Genomic DNA, 22,680 nt, shown 5'->3' with positions numbered 1-22,680 from the left:
TTAGATCGGGTTTGTACCACTGGGGGAGTCGTGTGGCCAGGTGCACCACCCTCCTGGGCCTGAGATCTGTCCGGTTTGCTTTAACCCATCTCTAAAGGAGACAAGTTAGTGAGGTGGCAACGCTCAAGCAGTGGCCATTTGGCAGAAGAGAGCAGACTATATCAAAAGGCTTATCATCAGAAGTGACTGCTCCTCATCAGCGGAACACCATCGGACAGAGAAAGTGGCACAGATGAAATGTCAAAGGAGGGCCGGTGGTAGTTTGAAGCTGTGTACTCACTGTGTTACCGTTCTTCACGGCAGGATCCACTAGTGCACTCGGCAATCGTGGGCCTGGGCCATGTCACACCTCATAGAGGCTGCAGAGTCAATCTGGAAACAAGACCGGCCCAGGGAGAGGGCCCACTGCCGTGGCCAGCGGCAAATGCACACTTAGGGCCTCGCTGCTCAGCCCTGTAGGTCCACCACAGCAGGGCGCACCTAACTGCCAGTTTAGCACAAGGGCTCTCCCTCCGCACACACACCGGAGTCAGCTCCACACCTGGCTTCACCCAAGAGATGCTACTAACACATTGAGCTCAGACGATGGCATATGGTCGCAGCCAAAAAGTCCACAGAGGCTGTCACCGGTGGGCAGATTAATTTCAGGTGAGGCCCTCCTCACACAGCCCTCACAGAACTCCAGCGCCTCCAACAGTTCCCTCATAAGTGGCAGACAACATCCAGTCGTGCATGTGCGAACACCCCTGCTCTTCGGTTAATTGGCCCAACTGACCTTAGGCAGCACCCAGGCACAGTCCATGACATCACAAGCAGTTCCGGGCTCGGTGCGATCAAAGTGCCCAATCCTTGGGCCACAGCCCCTGCAAGCATGGTACAGGAGTGCGGTGCAACCGATCCCCCTCCATTCTTCTGGGGTCACGAGGTCCAGGCGCCACAAGTAATGTCAGTTTACCCACTGCCGTACTGTGTATTGAAAGCTGGAACCTGGGGTGTGGTAGAGCAGTCCCACTTAATGTCGTAAGTCGGCCTGGCTCGAAACTACTGGCTCCACTGGTGAAGGCCCTGTACACAGCTACAGAAGTGTTCTCAAAGCATGCCTCAGGATCGCTTTCACTGTCGGTTGAGTATGCTAGAGTCAAGATGTTCAACAGGAAGGTTTGGCTCACCTCCAACTGGCTTGGTACAGTGGGATCAGCAGGATAATTAGTGGGCCACTGCGGAGCTCCTCAGCTCACGTCCATCTCCACCACCATCTTGGCCACGCTCCCACCTTAGGGCACATGTTATAGTTACTTGAGATAACTCCAATTATAATTGCTGAATTTCTATGAGTTTTTGTGTATAAAATGTGAATTTAACTATAACGTCCCTTTAACCTTTATTTTTGTGTGAATATATATATATATATATAGATATATATATATATATATATTACCTACTGTCGGTCGCCAGTAGGTAGTTATTGTTAGGACCTATTATCCATAGAAATCCGCAACATTCTATTTGGAATAACTTTGGCGCCGGTTAACGAATCTTCACGAAATGTTCAAAACTCGTGGCCCGCTCCGGTCCGCTCCTATCCTGAAAGTCTCAGGGTGATTCATCAAGTGGGGGCTGAGAAAAAAGGGGGGTCCCAAAACGTGTTTTCTCCATGCAATTTTCCATAGGGACAGCTACAGCCCGAACTGCTGAACGGAATTACACCAAATTTGGCAGAAAGATAGTCCTTGGTTCACACTCGTGCCCTTTGGTTAAATGGGGTAAATCCGTTCAGTAGTTCCAGAGAGAATCAAAAGTAAAATCACTTATATATCTGGGCGGAGCCTAACCACACATCTCATCGTGAGATCTGATTGGCTGTCAGCACTTCATCCATGAAGTGTTGGCAGCCATCTTGGGACCAATATACATGATAGCACCTCATTAAAAAGCATTGCAGTAATTGAAGGCTTTAAGACTTTAGTTACATTATAAATCATTTTTTGATGGTACCATACTCATTTTAGGAATTGTGGTGTGTTCTAAGGTGATTTTTAGGGGTGGGCGTAGTTCGCGAAGTAGCACTTCGCGAAGCTACGCAAAGTGAAGTTTGCACTACGCGAGCTACGCGTAGCACTTCGCGAACTGCGTAGTAACATGTTCGCACTGTGCAAGATGTTGTTTTCAATGATTGCACAGTGCGGACAAGCAACCGGCACTGTGCAATCATTGAAAATGGCATCTTGCACAGTGCGAGCTGTAGTTTTCTGCTGCTCGAGTAGATTTTTACTCGAGCGGCAGCTTTCTCAACGCGAACTGGTAGTTTCTCATCGCGAGCGGTCGCGAGCATACGCGACCCCTCGCAATGAGAAACCTGACCTCCTCGCATTGGGAATCTCGCCGGGAGGTTTATTTTCCATGCTCGCGATCGCCAACTTGATGTTGCTGATCGCGAACAAGGAAAAAGTCTCGCCGGGATGTCATTTTGCTTGCTCGGGGTCGCCAACTTGACGTTGAGGACCGCGAGCAAGCAAAAAATGACTGCAGCACTACGCAACACTACGCTACGCGTGTTCGCACTGTGCTACGTGCAGTTCGCGTAGTGCGAAGTAGCGCGAACTTCGCAAACTACGCGAGCGTAGCGTAGTGCTTTGCCCAGGCTTAGTGATTTTACCATGTGAAAAAGCCTTCTACTGGGATATCATGAATCATGTTTGAGAGAAAACTATTTTTTCATGCTTTTCAGACAGCGGTTTGGAAGGTGATCTTTAAGCTAAACTGAGAGCATACTTTCTGTAAATTCACATTATCTTTCTCAGTCATGTGAGAATGAAGTCTGACATTCTCAGTAAAACATGTACATCCAACAAGAGAAGAGCCTGTCAGTTGATTCCTATGTGTTCTACTGCAGCTTTCCAGAGTGTTCTAAAGAACAACTAGAGCGCTAACAGTCCTACTTATGACAAACGTATGGCACACCTGAAGCCATCTTGATTGGAATAAAGTGGTAACTCTAAAAACATTTAATTTAAAAAGGAACAAAATGAGGGGATTCATTTTGCCATAGAAAGTATGATTAGTGCTGAAGAAAGAAAAATTAGGGCATATTTTGAGTGACTTCTCAAATCCTCTTCTATTTCATTAAAAAATTCTGACATGCAGACTGAAACATGCACTTTCAATACCAGCAGCAGACTTCCCTGGTGAGCAGTAGCTTTACTACCATGATCTAATGAGCAACTAGAGTGCTAACATTCTGAATTTATGGCAAATGTGTTACACATCTGAACGCCTTCTTGATGGAATCAAAGTAAAAAACTGAAAGTATTTCCTACTGAGGAGCCTGTAGCAAATGAGGAAATTAGGAAACTTTATAACAAATAAGTCTCCCAAGATGGCCACCAGAGACAAAAGAGCGCAAATGTAGCACAAATATCACCCAGATGTAGCCCAAGTATAGCCCAATGACAGAATGTCCCAGAGTGTTGTAAAGAACAACTAGAGCGCTAACAGTCTTACTTATGACAAAAGTATGGCACACCTGAAGCCATCTTGATTGGACTAAAGTGGTAACACTTAAAACATTTAATTTGCAAAGGAAAAAAATGAGGGGGTTCATTTTGCCATAGAAATTATGATTAGTGCTGCAGAAAGAAAAATTAGGGCACATTTTGACTTCTCAAATCTTCTTCTATTTCATTAACAATTCTGACATGCAGGCTGAAACATGCACTTTGAATACCAGCAGCAGACTTCCCTGGTGAGCAGTAGCTTTACTACAGTGATCAAATGAGCAACTACAGTGCTAACATTCAAAATTTATGGCAAATGTGTGGCACATCTGAATGCCTTCTTGATGGAACAAAAGTAAACAAGCATTGAAAATGAAATAGGTCTCGCCCTGATTAAGTTAAAGCAAATCTGTTTGTAATTAGGTGGCTTTTTAGCTTTGATTTTATTAGTGTTTTTCAAACTTTCATGTACATAACATGCATATGTATGCATATATGTATATGTATATGTATGCATGCATTTATATTTGTATTTATATAGATATGCAGATTATATATATGTTTATATATGTATGTATATATATATACAAATACATATATATACATGCATATGCATATATATGCATATATATATATATGTACATATGTGTGCGTGTAGAGAGAGGTAGAGAGGTAGAGGTGTAGAGGTAGAGGTGTAGAGGTAGAGAGGTAGAGGTATACAGGTAGAGGTAGAGAGGTAGAGAGTAGTAGAGAAAGAGGTAGAGAGAGGTAGAGAGAAGAGAGTAGAGGATGAGTAATAGAGAGTAGAGAGTGAGTAGTAGAGAATAGTAGAGAGTAGTGGAGAGAGTAGCAGAGAGTGAGTAGTAGAGAGTAGTAGAGTGAGTAGTAGAGAGTATGTAGTCGAGAGTGAGTAGTAGAGAGTAGTAGAGAGTGGGTAGTAGGGAGTGAGTAGTAGAGGGTAGTAGAGAGTAGTAGAGAGTGAGTAGTAGAGAGTGAGAAGTAGAGAGAAGTAAAGAGTGAGTAGTAGAGAGTGAGAAGCAGAGAGAGAGTAGTAGAGAGTAGTAGAGTGAGTAGTAGAGAGTAGTAGATAGTGAGTAGTAGAGAGTGAGTAGTAGAGTAGTAGAGAGTGAGTAGCAGAGAGAGAGAGAGTAGTAGAGAGTAGAAGTGAGTAGTAGAGAGTAGTAGAGAGAGAGAGTAGAGAGTGAGTAGTAGAGAGTAGTAGAGAGTGAGTAGTAGAGATTAGTAGAGAGAGAGTAGTAGAGAGTGAGTAGTAGAGAGTGAGTAGTAGAGAGTGAGTAGTAGAGAGAGAGTAGTAGAGAGTGAGTAGTAGAGAGTGAGTAGTAGAGAGTATTGGAGTAGTAGAGAATGAGTAGTACAGCGTAATAGAGAGTGAGTAGTAGAGTGAGTAGTAGGGAGTAGTAGAGAGTGAGTAGTAGAGAGAGAGTAGTAGAGAGAGAGTAGTAGGGAGTAGTAGAGTAGTAGAGAGTGAGTAGTAGAGAGTGAGTAGTAGAGAGTATTAGAGTAGTAGACAATGAGTAGTACAGCGTAGTAGAGAGTGAGTAGTAGAGTGAGTAGTAGGGAGTAGTAGAGAGCGAGTAGTAGAGAGCGAGTAGTAGAGAGTGTGTAGTAGAGAGTGAGTAGTAGAGAGTAGTAGCGAGTGAGTAGAAGAGAGAGTAGTAGAGAGTGAGTAGTAGAGAGAGTAGTAGAGAGTGAGTAGTAGAGTGAGTAGTAGAGAGCAAGTAGTAGAGATGAGTAGTGGAAAGTGAGTAGTAAAGAGTGAGTAGTAGAGAGTGAGTAGTAGAGAGTAAGGTGAGTAGTAGAGAGCAGTAGAGAGTGAGAAGTAGAGAAAGAGTAGTAGAGAGTGAGTAATAGAGAGTAGTATAGTGAGTAGAGAGTGAGCAGTAGAGAGAGAGTAGTAGATAGTAGTAGAGAGTGAGTAGTAGAGTTGTAGAGAGTGAGTGGTAGAGAGTAGTAGAGAGTAGTAGAGAGTGAGTAGTAGAGAGATTAGTATAGAGTAGTAGAGAGTGAGTAGTAGAGAGTAAGTAGTAGAGAGTAGTAGAGAGTAGTAGAGAGTGAGTAGTAGAGAGAGTAATAGAGAGTAGTAGAGAGTGAGTAGTAGAGTGAGTAGTAGAGAGTAGTAGAGAGCGAGTAGTAGAGAGTGAGCAGTAGAGAGTGAGTAGTGGAGAGTGAGTAGTCGAGAGTAGTAGAGAGTGAGTCGGAGAGAGAGTAGTAGAGAGTGAGTAGTAGAGAGTAGTAGAGTGAGTAGTAGAGTGAGTAGTAGAGAGAGAGTAGTAGAGAGTGAGTAGTAGAGTAGTAGAGAGTGAGTGGTAGAGAGTAGTAGAGAGCAGTAGAGTGAGTAGTAGAGAGTAGTAGTGAGCGAATAGTAGAGAGAGTAGTAGAGAGTAGTAGAGTAGTAGAGAGTGAGTAGTAGAGTGAGTAGTAGAGAGAGTAGTAGAGAGTAGTAGAGTAGTCGAGAGTGAGTAGTAGAGAGTGAGTAGTGGAGAGTGAGTAGTAGACAGTAGTAGACAGAGAGTAGTAGAGGGTGAGTAGTAGAGGGTGAGTGGTAGAGAGTAGTAGAGAGTAGTAGAGAGTGAGTAGTAGATAGAGTAGTAGAGAGTACTCGAGTAGTAGAGAGTGAGTAGTAGAGAGAGTAGTAGAGAATAGTAGAGTAGTAGAGAGTGAGTAGTAGAGTGAGTAGTAGAGATTAGTAGAGAGCGAGTAGTAGAGAGTGAGTAGTGGAGAGGGAGTAGTAGAGAGTAGTAGAGAGTGAGTAGTAGAGAGTGAGTAGTAGAGAGTGGTAGAGAGTGAGTAGTAGAGAGAGTAGAAGAGAGTGAGTAGAAGAGAGTAGTAGAGTGAGTAGTAGAGAGAGTAGTAGAGGGTGAGTAGTAGAGTAGTAGAGAGAGAGTGGTAGAAAGTAGTAGAGAGCAGTAGAGTGAGTAGTAGAGAGTAGTAGAGAGGGAGTAGTAGAGAGAGTAGTAGAGAGTAGTAGAGTAGTAGAGTGAGTAGTAGAGTGAGTAGTAGAGAGAGTAGCAGAGAGTAGTAGAGTAGTTGAGAGCGAGTAGTAGAGAGTGAGTAGTGGAGAGTGTGTAGTAGAGAGTAGTAGAGAGTGAGTAGTAGAGAGTGAAATGTAGAGAGTGAGTAGTAGAGAGAGAGTAGTAGAGAGTGAGTAGTAGAGAGTAGTAGAGTGAGTAGTAGAGAGTGAGTAGTAGAGTAGTAGAGAGTGAGTAGCAGAGAGAGAGAGAGTAGTAGAGAGTAGAAGTGAGTAGTAGAGAGTAGTAGAGAGAGAGAGTAGAGAGTGAGTAGTAGAGAGTAGTAGAGAGTGAGTAGTAGAGATTAGTAGAGAGAGAGTAGTAGAGAGTGAGTAGTAGAGAGTGAGTAGTAGAGTGTGAGTAGTAGAGAGAGAGTAGTAGAGAGTGAGTAGTAGAGAGTGAGTAGTAGAGAGTATTGGAGTAGTAGAGAATGAGTAGTACAGCGTAATAGAGAGTGAGTAGTAGAGTGAGTAGTAGGGAGTAGTAGAGAGTGAGTAGTAGAGAGAGAGAAGTAGAGAGAGAGAGTAGTAGGGAGTAGTAGAGTAGTAGAGAGTGAGTAGTAGAGAGTGAGTAGTAGAGAGTATTGGAGTAGTAGACAATGAGTAGTACAGCGTAGTAGAGAGTGAGTAGTAGAGTAGTAGGGAGTAGTAGAGAGCGAGTAGTAGAGAGCGAGTAGTAGAGAGTGTGTAGTAGAGAGTGAGTAGTAGAGAGTAGTAGCGAGTGAGTAGTAGAGAGAGTAGTAGAGAGTGAGTAGTAGAGAGAGTAGTAGAGTGAGTAGTAGAGTGAGTAGTAGAGAGCAAGTAGTAGAGATGAGTAGTGGAAAGTGAGTAGTAAAGAGTGAGTAGTAGGGAGTGAGTAGTAGAGAGTAAGGTGAGTAGTAGAGAGCAGTAGAGAGTGAGAAGTAGAGAAAGTGTAGTAGAGAGTGAGTAATAGAGAGTAGTATAGTGAGTAGAGAGTGAGCAGTAGAGAGAGAGTAGTAGATAGTAGTAGAGAGTGAGTAGTAGAGTTGTAGAGAGTGAGTGGTAGAGAGTAGTAGAGAGTAGTAGAGAGTGAGTAGTAGAGAGATTAGTATAGAGTAGTAGAGAGTGAGTAGTAGAGAGTAAGTAGTAGAGAGTAGTAGAGAGTAGTAGAGAGTGAGTAGTAGAGAGAGTAGTAGAGAGTAGTAGAGAGTGAGTAGTAGAGTGAGTAGTAGAGAGTAGTAGAGAGCGAGTAGTAGAGAGTGAGTAGTGGAGAGTGAGTAGTGGAGAGTGAGTAGTCGAGAGTAGTAGAAAGTGAGTAGGAGAGAGAGTAGTAGAGAGTGAGTAGTAGAGAGTAGTAGAGTGAGTAGTAGAGTGAGTAGTAGAGAGAGAGTAGTAGAGAGTGAGTAGTAGAGTAGTAGAGAGTGAGTGGTAGAGAGTAGTAGAGAGCAGTAGAGTGAGTAGTAGAGAGTAGTAGTGAGCGAGTAGTAGAGAGAGTAGTAGAGAGTAGTAGAGTAGTAGAGAGTGAGTAGTAGAGTGAGTAGTAGAGAGAGTAGTAGAGAGTAGTAGAGTAGTCAAGAGTGAGTAGTAGAGAGTGAGTAGTGGAGAGTGAGTAGTAGACAGAGAGTAGTAGAGAGTGAGTAGTAGAGGGTGAGTGGTAGAGAGTAGTAGAGAGTAGTAGAGAGTGAGTAGTAGATAGAGTAGTAGAGAGTGAGTAGTAGAGAGAGTAGTAGAGAATAGTAGAGTAGTAGAGAGTGAGTAGTAGAGTGAGTAGTAGAGATTAGTAGAGAGCGAGTAGTAGAGAGTGAGTAGTGGAGAGGGAGTAGTAGAGAGTAGTAGAGAGTGAGTAGTAGAGAGTGAGTAGTAGAGAGTGGTAGAGAGTGAGTAGTGGAGAGAGTAGTAGAGAGTGAGTAGAAGAGAGTAGTAGAGTGAGTAGTAGAGAGAGTAGTAGAGGGTGAGTAGTAGAGTAGTAGAGAGTGAGTGGTAGAAAGTAGTAGAGAGCAGTAGAGTGAGTAGTAGAGAGTAGTAGAGAGTGAGTAGTAGAGAGAGTAGTAGAGAGTAGTAGAGTAGTAGAGTGAGTAGTAGAGTGAGTAGTGGAGAGAGTAGCAGAGAGTAGTAGAGTAGTTGAGAGCGAGTAGTAGAGAGTGAGTAGTGGAGAGTGTGTAGTAGAGAGTAGTAGAGAGTGAGTAGTAGAGAGTGAAATGTAGAGAGTGAGTAGTAGAGAGAGAGTAGTAGAGAGTGAGTAGTAGAGAGTAGTAGAGTGAGTAGTAGAGAGGGAGTAATAGAGAGACAGTAGTAGAGAGTAGCAGAGAGTGAGTAGTAGAGTAGTAGAGAGTGAGTAGGAGAGAGTAGTAACGAGTGAGTAGTAGAGAGTGAGTAGTTTAATTTAAAAGGAACACAATGAGGGGGTTCATTTTGCCATAGAAATTATGATTAGTGCTGAAAAAAGAAAAATTAGGGCACATTTTGAGTGACTTCTCAAATCCTCTTCAATTTCATTAAAAAAGTCTGACATGCAGACTGAAACATGCAACTTTCAATACCAGCAGCAGACTTCCCTGGTGAGCAGTAGCTTTACTACAGTGATCTAATGAGCAACTAGAGTGCTAACATTCTGAATTTATGGCAAATGTGTGACACTTCTGATTGCCTTCTTGATGGAATCCAAGTAAAAAACTGAAAGTATTTCCTACTGAGGAGACTGTAGTAAATGAGGAAAATAGGAAACTTCATAACAAATAAGTCTCCCAATATGGCCACCAGAGACAAAAGAGCCCAAATGTAGCAAAAATATCACCCAGATGTAGCCCAAGTATAGCCCAATGACAGAATGCCCCAGAGTGTTCTAAAGAACAACTAGAGCACTAACAGTCTTACTTATGACAAAAGTATGGCACACCTGAAGCCATCTTGATTGGAATAAAGTGGTAACATTTAAAACATTTAATTTGCAAAGGAACGAAATGAGGGGGTTCATTTTGCCATAGAAATTATGATTAGTGCTGCAGAAAGAAAAATTAGGGCACATTTTGACTTCCCAAATCCTCTTCTATTTCATTAAAAAATTCTGACATGCAGACTGAAACATGCAATTTGAATACCAGCAGCAGACTTCCCTGGTGAGCAGTAGCTTTACTACAGTGATCTAATGAGCAACTAGAGTGCTAACATTCAGAATTTATGGCAAATGTGTGACACATCTGAATGCCTTCTTGATGGAACCAAAGTAAACAAGCATTGAAAATGCAATAGGTCTCGTCCTCGTTTAAGTTAAAGTAATTCTGTTTGTAATTAGGTGGCTTTTTAGCTTTGCTTGTATTAGTGTTTTTCAAACTTTCATGTCCATAACATGCATATGTATGCATATATGTATATGTATGCATGCATTTCTATTTGTATTTATATAGATATGCAGATTTTATATATGTTTATATGTATGTATATATATATATATCACTGAAAAAACCATAGGTTTCACACATGTTATAGTTAGCGGAAATTTTACTGATAAAAAACCAATGAAATTCCCCCGTTATAGTTAGTGCAGGCAACTATAACTCACGCGACCGCAATCCTCTGCTGATGCTAATACTGTATTTAGACACTTATTTGCCCATGTCTTCTTCCATACATTTTTAGCTATACATATATTACAAATATTTTTTTTTCATAAAGACACACATGTCATCAGCAGAAGATTGCGGTCGCGTGAGTTATAGTTGCCTGCACTAACTATAACGGGGGAATTTCATTGGTTTTTTATCAGTAAAATTTCCGCTAACTATAACATGTGTGAAACCTATGGTTTTTTCAGTGAATTTGCAAGGTTTTTTAAATGCTAATTCCTAACTATAACGTGTGTGAAACCTATGGTTTTTTCAGTGAATTTGTAAGGTTTTTTAAATGCTAAGTTACTTTACGCCATTCGTGGCGTGCGCGCCCACTTAACGCAGTTCGTTCCGTGCGCGCACGGTGCGCTTCGCGCACCGTGCGCACACAGTGAGCACGCGGTGCGCTTCGCGCACCACGCGCCCACTTTACGCAGTTAGTGCCGTGCACGCATGGTGGGCACGCGGTGCGCTACGCGCACCGCGTGCCCACGTTACGCTAGATGGGCCATGTACGCACGATGCGCTTCGCGCACCGTGCGCACATGGAGGACATATGATGCACTTCGTTTTGAAAGGTAATATTTTAATTTTTCGTATATGTTATAAGCCATGCACAAATGGTGCCCTTCGGGCACCATTTGCACACGGGGTGGAGAGAGTGTGGATAATTTTTTTTTTTATTATTTTTTTTTTAAATATTTTAGTTTAACTCATCTTTAATAAGCCATGCACAATTGGTGACCTTCGGGCACCAATTGCACACGGGGTGGGGAGAGTGTGGATCATTTTTTTTTTTTTATAATTTTTTACCGTACGCGTACGGTAAGTGTAATCGGCGAAATTAGCGAAAAAATAAAAATTCCGTTTTTGGCCTTGGCGGATCTTTGGGGACTCCCTCAACATTGCTATGTGTGTGGGAGCTGTCTAAACAGCCCCTTTACATGTTTTTGTGCTTTATATTTTAAACATCACTCTCAGTGCGAGAGAGAAAATGGCGGCCGCCGCTTCCTGGTTTCGGCCGATTCGAATGTTTACTAAGATCTAAGAGCCAATCAGAATCGCGCTCGCGCACGCCACCGTACGCGTACGGTAAGCGTACCGTAAGCGCACCGTAAGCTGGCTCAGATATATATATTGATTTAAAGGCTATTTTCTCAGAATCTACTGAACAGATTTACACCAAACCTACAAAAGGCACTTCCTTGACCTGAGGACTACCTCTCTGCCAAATTTCTAGTAATTCTGTTCAGCCGTTCGGGCTGTAGCCCTGTCTAAAGGTCCTATGGAAAAATGCATGGGAAAAATGCGTTTTGGGACCCCCCTTTTATCTCAGCCCCCGCTTGACGAATCCCCCCGAGACTTTCAGGGAAGGAGCGGAGCATAGCGCCCCACCTATTTTGAAAAATTCGCGAGGATTCGTCGACCGGCGCCAAAGTTATTCAAAATAGAATGTTGCGGATTTCCTATGGAAACGTGGTCCTAACTATAACTACCTACTGGCGACCGCCAGTAGGTAATATGCACATACATATATATAAATGCATATGCATATATGTTCATATGTGTGCAGGTAGAGAGAGGTAGTGAGAGGTAGAGAGGTAGAGGTGTAGAGGTAGAGGTGTAGAGGTAGAGAGGTAGAGGTAGAGCAGTAGAGGTAGACAGGTAGAGAGGTAGAGAGGTAGACAGGTAGAGAGTAGTAGAGAGAGAGGTAGAGACGTAGAGAGTAGAGAGTGAGTAATAGAGAGTAGAGAGTGAGTAGTAGAGAGTGAGTAGTAGAGAGTAGTAGAGAGTAAGTAGTAGAGAGTAAGTAGTAGAGAGTGAGTAGTAGAGAGTAGTAGAGAGTAGTATAGAGTGAGTAGTAGAGAGTGAGTAGTAGAGAGTAGTAGAGAGTGAGTAGTAGAGAATGAGTAGCAGTGAGAGAGTAGTAGATAGTAGAGAGAGAGTAGTAGAGTGAGTAGTAGAGAGAAGTAGAGAGAGAGTCATAGAGAGTGAGTAGTAGAGAGTAGAGAGTGAGTAGTAGAGAGTGAGTAGTAGAGTGAGTATTAGAGTGAGTAGTAGAGAGTGAGTAGTAGAGAGTAGTTGAGAGAGAGTAGTAGAGAGTGAGTAGAAGAGAGTAGTAGAGAGTGAGTAGTAGAGAGTAGTAGAGAGTGATTAGTAGAGAGGAGTAGTAGAGAGTGAGTAGTAGAGAGTAGTAGAGTAGTAGAGAGTGAGTAGTACAGAGTAAGTAGTAGAGAGTACTGGAGTACTAGAGAGCTGAGTAGTGGAGAGTAGTAGAGAGTGAGTAGTAGAGCGCAGTAGAGAGTGAGTATGATAGTGAGCAGTAGAGAGTAGTAGAGAGCGAGTAGTAGAGAGCAAGTAGTAGAGAGTGTGTAGTAGAGAGTGAATAGTAGAGAGTGAGTAGTAGAGAGTGAGTAGTAGAGAGAGTAGTAGAGAGTGAGAAGTAGAGGGAGTAGTAGAGAGTAGTAGAGTAGTAGAGAGTGTGTGAGTAGTAGAGAGTAGTTGAGAGCAAGTATTAGAGAGTGAGTAGTGGAGAGTGAGTAGTAGAGAGCAGTAAGGAGCGAGTTGTAGAGAGTGAGTAGTAAAGAGTGAGTAGTAGAGAGTGAGTAGTAGAGAGTGAGTAGTAGAGTGAGTATCAGAGTGAGTAGTAGAGAGTAGTAGAGAGTGAGTAGTAGAGAGAGAGTAGTAGACAGTGAGTAGTAGAGAGTAGTAGAGAGTGAGTAGTAGAAAGTAGTAGAGTAGTAGAGAATGAGTAGTAGAGAGTGAGTAGTAGAGAGTGAGTAGTAGAGAATAGTGGAGTAGTAGAGAATGAGTAGTAGAGAGTAGTAGAGAGTGAGTAGTAGATGAGTAGTAGAGAGCAGTAGAGAGTGAGCAGTAGAGTGAGCAGTAGAGAGTAGTAGAGAGCGAGTAGTAGAGAGAAAGTAGTAGAGAGTGTGTAGTAGAGAGTGAGTAGTAGAGAGTGAGTAGTAGAGAGAGTAGTAGAGAGTGAGAAGTAGAGAGAGTAGTAGAGAGTAGTAGAGTAGTAGAGAGTGAGTAATAGAGTGAGTAGTAGAGAGTGAGTAGTAGAGAGTGAGTAGTAGAGAGTAGTAGAGCTTGAGTAGTAGAGAGAGAGTAGTAGAGAGTGAGTAGTAGAGTAGTAGAACGTGAGTGGTAGAGAGAAGTAGAGAGTAGTGGACTGAGCAGTAGAGAGTAGTAGAGTGACTAGTAGAGAGAGTAGTAGAGAGTGAGCACTATAGAGTGAGTAGTAGAAAGAGTAGTAGAGAGTAGTAGAGTAGTAGAGAGTGAGTAGTAGAGAGTGAGTAGTAGAGTGTTTTAGAGAGCAAGTAGTAGAGAGTGAGTACTGGAGAGTAAGTAGTAGAGAGAGTAGTAGAGAGTGAGTAGTAGAGAGTGAGTAGTAGAGAGAGAGTAGAAGGGAGTAGTAGAGTAGTAGAGAGTGAGTAGTAGAGAGTGAGTAGTAGAGTGTATTGGAGTAGTAGAGAGTGAGTAGTAGAGAGTAGTAGAGAGTGAGTTGTAGAGTGAGTAGTAGGGAGTAGTAGAGAGTGAGTAGTAGATTGGGTAGTAGAGAGTGAGTAGTATTAGAGAGTGAGTAATAGAGTAGTAGAGAGTGAGTAGTAGAGAGAGTAGTAGAGAGTGAGTAGGAGAGTGAGTAGTAGACAGTAGTAGAGAGTGAGTAGTAGAGAGTGAGTAGTAGAGTAGTAGAGAGTGAGTGGTAGAGAGTAGTAGAGAGTAGTAGAGTGAGTAGTAGAGAGTAGTAGAGAGTCAGTAGCATAGAGTGAGTCGTAGATAGTAGTAGTAGAGAGTAGTAGGGAATAGGAGAGAGTAGTAGAGAGAAGTAGAGTGAGTAGTAGAGAGTGAGTAGTAGAGAGTATTAGCGAGTGAGTAGTAGAGAGTGAGTAGTAGAGAGAGAGTAGTAGAGAGAAGTAGAGAGTGAGTAGTAGAGAGAGAGAGTAGTAGAGAGAAGTAGAGAGTGAGTAGTAGAGATAGAGTTGTAGAGAGTAGTAGAGAGTGAGTAGTAGAGAGTGAGTATCAGAGTATTAGAGAGTGAGTAGTAGAGTGAGTAGTAGAGAGTGGAGTAGTAGAGAGTAGTAGAGCGTGAGTAGTAGAGAGTAGTAGAGCATGAGTAGTAGAGAGTGAGTTGTACAGAGAGAGAAGTAGAGAGTAGTAGAGAGTGAGTAGTAGAGTAGCAGAGTAGTGAGTCAGTGTCAGTCAGTATCAGTCAGTGTCAGTCAGTCAGTCTCAGTCAGTCAGTGTCAGTCAGTCAGTGTCAGTCTCTCAGTCAGTGTCAGTCAATCAGTGTCAGTCAGTCAGTGTCAGTCAATCAGTGTCAGTCAGTGTCAGTCAGTCAGTCAGTGTCAGTCAGTCAGTGTCAGTCAATCAGTGTCAGCCAGTGTGTCAGTCAATGTCAGTCAATCAGTGTCAGTCAGGGTCATCTTTAACTCAGTAGTAGTAGAGAGTAGTAGAGAGTAGTATAGAGTGAGTAGTAGAGAGTGAGTAGTAGAGAGTAGTAGAGAGTGAGTAGTAGAGAATGAGTAGCAGTGAGAGAGTAGTAGATAGTAGAGAGAGAGTAGTAGAGTGAGTAGTAGAGAGAAGTAGAGAGAGAGTCATAGAGAGTGAGTAGTAGAGAGTAGAGAGTGAGTAGTAGAGAGTGAGTAGTAGAGTGAGTATTAGAGTGAGTAGTAGAGAGTGAGTAGTAGAGAGTAGTTGAGAGAGAGTAGTAGAGAGTGAGTAGAAGAGAGTAGTAGAGAGTGAGTAGTAGAGAGTAGTAGAGAGTGATTAGTAGAGAGGAGTAGTAGAGAGTGAGTAGTAGAGAGTAGTAGAGTAGTAGAGAGTGAGTAGTACAGAGTAAGTAGTAGAGAGTACTGGAGTACTAGAGAGCTGAGTAGTGGAGAGTAGTAGAGAGTGAGTAGTAGAGCGCAGTAGAGAGTGAGTATGATAGTGAGCAGTAGAGAGTAGTAGAGAGCGAGTAGTAGAGAGCAAGTAGTAGAGAGTGTGTAGTAGAGAGTGAATAGTAGAGAGTGAGTAGTAGAGAGTGAGTAGTAGAGAGAGTAGTAGAGAGTGAGAAGTAGAGGGAGTAGTAGAGAGTAGTAGAGTAGTAGAGAGTGTGTGAGTAGTAGAGAGTAGTTGAGAGCAAGTATTAGAGAGTGAGTAGTGGAGAGTGAGTAGTAGAGAGCAGTAAGGAGCGAGTTGTAGAGAGTGAGTAGTAAAGAGTGAGTAGTAGAGAGTGAGTAGTAGAGAGTGAGTAGTAGAGTGAGTATCAGAGTGAGTAGTAGAGAGTAGTAGAGAGTGAGTAGTAGAGAGAGAGTAGTAGACAGTGAGTAGTAGAGAGTAGTAGAGAGGGAGTAGTAGAAAGTAGTAGAGTAGTAGAGAATGAGTAGTAGAGAGTGAGTAGTAGAGAGTGAGTAGTAGAGAATAGTGGAGTAGTAGAGAATGAGTAGTAGAGAGTAGTAGAGAGTGAGTAGTAGATGAGTAGTAGAGAGCAGTAGAGAGTGAGCAGTAGAGTGAGCAGTAGAGAGTAGTAGAGAGCGAGTAGTAGAGAGAAAGTAGTAGAGAGTGTGTAGTAGAGAGTGAGTAGTAGAGAGTGAGTAGTAGAGAGAGTAGTAGAGAGTGAGAAGTAGAGAGAGTAGTAGAGAGTAGTAGAGTAGTAGAGAGTGAGTAATAGAGTGAGTAGTAGAGAGTGAGTAGTAGAGAGTGAGTAGTAGAGAGTAGTAGAGCTTGAGTAGTAGAGAGAGAGTAGTAGAGAGTGAGTAGTAGAGTAGTAGAACGTGAGTGGTAGAGAGAAGTAGAGAGTAGTGGACTGAGCAGTAGAGAGTAGTAGAGTGACTAGTAGAGAGAGTAGTAGAGAGTGAGCACTATAGAGTGAGTAGTAGAAAGAGTAGTAGAGAGTAGTAGAGTAGTAGAGAGTGAGTAGTAGAGAGTGAGTAGTAGAGTGTTTTAGAGAGCAAGTAGTAGAGAGTGAGTACTGGAGAGTAAGTAGTAGAGAGAGTAGTAGAGAGTGAGTAGTAGAGAGTGAGTAGTAGAGAGAGAGTAGAAGGGAGTAGTAGAGTAGTAGAGAGTGAGTAGTAGAGAGTGAGTAGTAGAGTGTATTGGAGTAGTAGAGAGTGAGTAGTAGAGAGTAGTAGAGAGTGAGTTGTAGAGTGAGTAGTAGGGAGTAGTAGAGAGTGAGTAGTAGATTGGGTAGTAGAGAGTGAGTAGTATTAGAGAGTGAGTAATAGAGTAGTAGAGAGTGAGTAGTAGAGAGAGTAGTAGAGAGTGAGTAGGAGAGTGAGTAGTAGACAGTAGTAGAGAGTGAGTAGTAGAGAGTGAGTAGTAGAGTAGTAGAGAGTGAGTGGTAGAGAGTAGTAGAGAGTAGTAGAGTGAGTAGTAGAGAGTAGTAGAGAGTCAGTAGCATAGAGTGAGTCATAGATAGTAGTAGTAGAGAGTAGTAGGGAATAGGAGAGAGTAGTAGAGAGAAGTAGAGTGAGTAGTAGAGAGTGAGTAGTAGAGAGTATTAGCGAGTGAGTAGTAGAGAGTGAGTAGTAGAGAGAGAGTAGTAGAGAGAAGTAGAGAGTGAGTAGTAGAGAGAGAGTAGTAGAGAGAAGTAGAGAGTGAGTAGTAGAGATAGAGTTGTAGAGAGTAGTAGAGAGTGAGTAGTAGAGAGTGAGTATCAGAGTATTAGAGAGTGAGTAGTAGAGTGAGTAGTAGAGAGTGGAGTAGTAGAGAGTAGTAGAGCGTGAGAAGTAGAGAGTAGTAGAGCGTGAGTAGTAGAGAGTGAGTTGTACAGAGAGAGAAGTAGAGAGTAGTAGAGAGTGAGTAGTAGAGTAGCAGAGTAGTGAGTCAGTGTCAGTCAGTATCAGTCAGTGTCAGTCAGTCAGTGTCAGTCAGTCAGTGTCAGTCTCTCAGTCAGTGTCAGTCAATCAGTGTCAGTCAGTCAGTGTCAGTCAATCAGTGTCAGTCAGTGTCAGTCAGTCAGTCAGTGTCAGTCAGTCAGTGTCAGTCAATCAGTGTCAGCCAGTGTGTCAGTCAATGTCAGTCAATCAGTGTCAGTCAGGGTCAGTCAGTGTCAGTCAATCAGTGTCAGTCAGTATCAATCAGTCAGTGTCAGTCAGTCAGTGTCAGCTAGAGCAGCTCTGCTGACCTGGTTCTCTGGCTCAAAAGCAGCTCTGCTGACCTGGTTCTCTGGCTCTAAAGCAGCTCTGCTGACCTGGTTCTCTCCCTTTAAAGCAGCTCTGCTAACCTGGTTTCTCTGGCTCTACAGCAGGTCTGCTGACCTGGCTCTCTGGCTCTAGAACAGCCCTGCTGACCTAGTTCTTAGGCTAGAGAGCAGCTCTGCTGATCTGGTTCTCTGGCTCTACAACAGCTCTGTTGACCTAGTTCTCTCACTCTAAAGCAGCTATGCTGACCCGGTTCTATGGCTCAAGAGCAGTTCTGCTGACATGGTTCTCTGGCTCTAGAGCAGCTCTGCTGACCTAGTTCTCTCCCTCTAAAGCAGATCTACTGACCACGTTTCTCTGGCTCTACAACAGCTCTGCTGACCTGGTTCTCTGGCTCTAAAGTAGCTCTGCTGACCTGGGTCTTAGGCTCTAGAGCAGCTCTGCTGACCTGGTTCTCTGGCTCTAAAGTAGCTCTGCTGACCTGGGTCTTAGGCTCTAAAGCAGCTCTGCCTACCTGGTTCTGTGGCTCTAAATCAGCTCTGCTGACTTGGTTCTCTTGCTCTAGAGCAACTCTGTTGACCTGGTTCTCTGGCTCTAAAGCAGCTCTGCTGACCTGGTTCTCTGGCTCTAAAGCAGATCTGCTGGCCTGGTTCTCTGGCTCTAAAGCTGCTCTGCTGACCTGGTTCTCTCCCTCTAAAGCAGCTCTGCTGACCTGGTTTCTCTGGCTCTACAGCAGCTCTGCTGACCTGGTTCTCTGACTCTAGAGCAGCTCTGCTGACCTAGTTCTTAGGCTCTAGAGCAGCTCTGCTGACCTGGTTCTCTGGCTCCACAACAGCTCTCCTGACCTGGTTCTCTGGCTCTAAAGCAGCTCTGCTGACCCGGTTCTATGGTTCCAAAGCAGTTCTGCTGAGTTGGTTCTCTGGCTCTAGAGCAGCTCTACTGACCTGGTCCCTTGGCTCTAAAGCAGCTCTGCTGACCTGGTTCTCTCCCTCTAAAGCAGCTCTGGTGACCTGGTTCTCTCGCTCTAAAGCAGCTCTACTGACCTGGTTTCTCTGGCTCTACAGCAGTTCTGCTGGCCTGGTTCTTTGGCTCTAGAGCAGCTCTACTGACCTGGTTCTTAGGCTCTAGAGCAGCTCTGCTGACCTGGTTCTCTGGCTCTAAAGCAGCTCTGCTGACCTGGTTCTATGGCTCTAAAGCAGATCTGCTGACCTGGTTCTCTGGCTCTAAAGCCGCTCAGCTGACCTGGTTCTATGGCTCTAAAGCAGCTCTGCTGACCTGGTTCTCTGGCTCTAAAGCAGTTCTGCTGACCTGGTTCTCGGCCTCTAGAGCAGCTCTGCTGACCTGGTTCTATGGCTCCAAAGCAGCTCTGCTGACCTGGTTATCTGGCTCTAGACCAGCTCTGCTGACCTGGTTCTCTGGCTCTAAAGCAGTTCTGCTGACCTGGTTCTCTCCCTCTAAAGCAGCTCTGCTGATCTGGTTTCTCTGGCTCTACAGCAGCTCTGCTGACCTGGTTCTCGGCCTCTAGAGCAGCTCTGCTGACCTGGGTCTCTGGCTCTAGAGCAGCACTGCTGACCTTGGTCTCTGGTTCTAGAGCAGCTCTGATGACCTGCTTCTCAGGCTCTAGAGCAGCTCTGCTGACCTGGTTCTCTGGCTCTACAACGGCTCTGCTGACCTGGTTCTCTGGCTCTAAAGCCGCTCAGCTGACCTGGTTCTATGGCTCTAAAGCAGCTCTGCTGACCTGGTTCTCTGGCTCTAAAGCAGTTCTGCTGACCTGGTTATCGGCCTCTAGAGCAGCTCTGCTGACCTGGTTCTATGGCTCTAAAGCAGCTCTGCTGACCTGGTTATCTGGCTCTAGACCAGCTCTGCTGACCTGGTTCTCTGGCTCTAAAGCAGTTCTGCTGACCTGGTTCTCTCCCTCTAAAGCAGCTCTGCTGATCTGGTTTCTCTGGCTCTACAGCAGCTCTGCTGACCTGGTTCTCGGCCTCTAGAGCAGCTCTGCTGACCTGTGTCTCAGGCTCTAGAGCAGCACTGCTGACCTGGGTCTCTGGTTCTAGAGCAGCTCTGCTGACCTGCTTCTTAGGCTCTAGAGCAGCTCTGCTGACCTGGTTCTCTGGCTCTACAACGGCTCTGCTGACCTGGTTTCTCTGGCTCTACAGCAGCTCTGCTGACCTGGTTCTCTGCGCTCACGATGCACGCACCCGACTTCGTGAAAATATATTTAAAAATAATATAAGTTTATTATAAGTACAAATATATTATTTTTATGAATATCTCAGATAATCTCTTGCCCTAATATGTATATTAAAGACACATACATATCATTTTGGAAAATAACATTTTGTCGTGCACCCAGCACGCCCCAGCATGTATATGACATCACGCAGGACCCACCACCGCGCAAGCATCTCGTACCATAATGCGCATGTGTTGCGAATGCGCAGGAGTCGCGGACTGGTCGCATACCAATCGCGCACATCATGTAATATTAAATGCATGTGATGCAACTGAAACACACGCAGCTGTCGCACACCGCACGCGGATCCTTCACGACTTTTCTAAAATGGCGGATAGAATCCGCGCACCCACCGTGATGTGTACGCTTTGAGTGCGCGACTCCGAAAAAAAAAAAGGATTTTTTTAAAAGAAAATAATATAAATATATTAAAATAAAAAATGAAAACAAAAAAATTAATCAATATTTCAGTTAGAATTAAAAAACATTTTTTTTTTCAATGTTCAGAAAATATAGAATGTTATTTAATGAATAAAATATTTATAAATAAACAGTTAAAAAACTGTAGAAAATCAGTACAAAAAATAGGTATAACTACTATTACACATAAAAATTAGCATTTAAAAAACCTTTGAAATTCACTGAAAAAACCATAGGTTTCAGAGACGTTATAGTTAGAAATTAGCATTTAAAAAAGCTTTGAAATTCACTGAAAAAACCATAGGTTTCAGAGACATTGTAGTTAGAAATTAGCATTTAAAGAACCTTAGAAATTCACAGAATAAAAACATAGGTTTCAGGGATGTTATAGTTAGCTGGTCATTTCACTCATTCAAAACCAAAGAAATTCCTCCGTTATAGTTAGTTCTGCTAAGTATAACTCGCGCTCCCGCAATGCACTGCTGATGATGTCACATATTGCATCATGCATGACATGGTTAGTGACATCACTGATGGCATCACTGATGACATCTCAAATGACATCACTGATGGCATCACTGATGACACCATCCACGTGACAATCTGACACACCTCATCATACACTAGTATAACCTTTCATCACTCACTGTAAAATACAGAGTACCATATTTGAAACCATTGACACTTCAATGCCAGTTACTACATACCCACTCACTGATTCCTAAGTCTACACACAACTCCCCATTCAACAACAGAATCCTTTATACATGCAGTCACCAATAGAACACTATCAAATGCACTTATATACATATATAGACATTGACACATCAGCAGTCATCTTAGTTGGTTATGCAGTAATCCTACTCACTCATGAAAAGAATTAATCTCACTTACATTTACTCACTTACACAATTATCCAACACCTCATTTATTCAAACACATAGTAACTCATAGTTAATATGTTAAAAAATCACCATTACAATTATACACTCATTCATATAGTTACTCTCACAATTACTGACTCTTACACATACTTACTTATATACACCAACTCTCACATACAATGCCTTTTATTATTTTATTTGTTGAAGATGTACAACTAAAACATATATTCGCTCACCAACACACAAATAAATACACTCAGTCACCCAAACAACTGTTTCCATATGCACTCTTAAACCTATACACCTAGGTGCCGATCACGATCCTGTAAAAACCGGGTACGAACCGTCGGACGGAGCATATTCTCCGTCCGACGCGTACCCGGTCGTACAAAATTACAAACATGGAATTACGATTCGCACGGGAGCACCATTTCCGTACGAATCGTAAAAAACCCCGACCGAACAAAATAAACATACAAATGCGAACCGGGAAAGCGCCGACCTGACGTCGGGACGCACGCAGCCTGCCATTCACGAACCAGGAAATACGATTCGCACCGACGTCATCCCGCACGGTGAATATTTTCCGGCTGCCAAAAACTGCCGGGAAATCAGGACGACGCGAACAAGGACTACCAGTACGCGACGGACAGACAGGACGACGCGAACAAGGAGGACCAGTACGCGACGGACAGACAGGACGACGCGAACAAGGAGGACCAGTACGCGACAGGACAACGCGAACAAGGAGGACCAGTACGCGACGGACAGACAGGACGACGCAAACAAGGAGGACCAGTACACGACAGGACGACGCGAACAAGGAGGACCAGTACGCGACGGACAGACATGGACCCGAACCTACGAGTCATCCCGGCCCTCATAGCAGTCGACCTCCTCTACAGGTTCTGACGCAGACGCCGCAAAAGGTCAGAACAACTAAGGGAGGGGGGAATGTGGGGTGGGGTGGGGGTGGCAGGACCAGGGCAGGCCACAAACCCCCCACCAAAGTCACACAGCACACATGCCCTGGACATACCTGACTCCCAGGCCCTGGTCACTACGAGGGGGTGGGGGCGTGTCCAGATAAGCCAGCGACCGCCACAACGGAAGTCCGTCACGACACGAACAGGCAACACAACCAGACAGGTACGTCCCTTACCCACGCCTGAAGAGCGTGGGTACGAGTCGAACCACGCCCACACCCACGTCACTCCAACAATGGCGGGACGGCTCGTACCCACGTGGCAAAGGCCTGGGTACGGCCCGCACAAGCATCACATAGCGTGGGGACGGAAATGTACGGACCCTACCCCCACCCGTATGCATGGAGCGTACCCCCACCCCAACAGTGTAAGTACGACCCGTACCCACAACAGCGTACATATGGAGCGTACCCCCACCCCAACAGCGTAAGTACGACCCGTACCCACACCCGCGGATGTATGGAGCGTACCCCCACCCCAACAGCGTAAGTACGACCCGTACCCACACCCGCGTACGTATGGAGCGTACCCCCACCCCAACAGCGTAAGTACGACCCGTGCCTACACCCGCGTACGTATGGAGCGTACCCCCACCCCAACAGTGTAAGTACGACCCGTACCCACACCCGCGTACGTATGGAGCATACCCCCACCCCAACAGTGTAAGTACGACCCGTACCCACACCCGCGTACGTATGGAGCGTACCCCCACCCCAACAGTGTAAGTACGACCCGTACCCACACCCGCGTACGTATGGAGCGTACCCCCACCCCAACAGTGTAAGTACGACCCGTACCCACACCCGCGTACGTATGGAGCGTACCCCCACCCCAACAGTGTAAGTACGACCCGTACCCACACCCGCGTACGTATGGAGCGTACCCCCACCCCAACAGTGTAAGTACGACCCGTACCCACACCCGCGTACGTATGGAGCG

This window comes from Triturus cristatus, chromosome 1_2 (assembly GCF_964204655.1).
Source record: "Triturus cristatus chromosome 1_2, aTriCri1.1, whole genome shotgun sequence".
Classification (NCBI taxonomy): domain Eukaryota; kingdom Metazoa; phylum Chordata; class Amphibia; order Caudata; family Salamandridae; genus Triturus; species Triturus cristatus.
The sequence above is the reverse complement of the archived record's forward strand: the minus strand, read 5'-3'. Positions refer to the sequence as shown.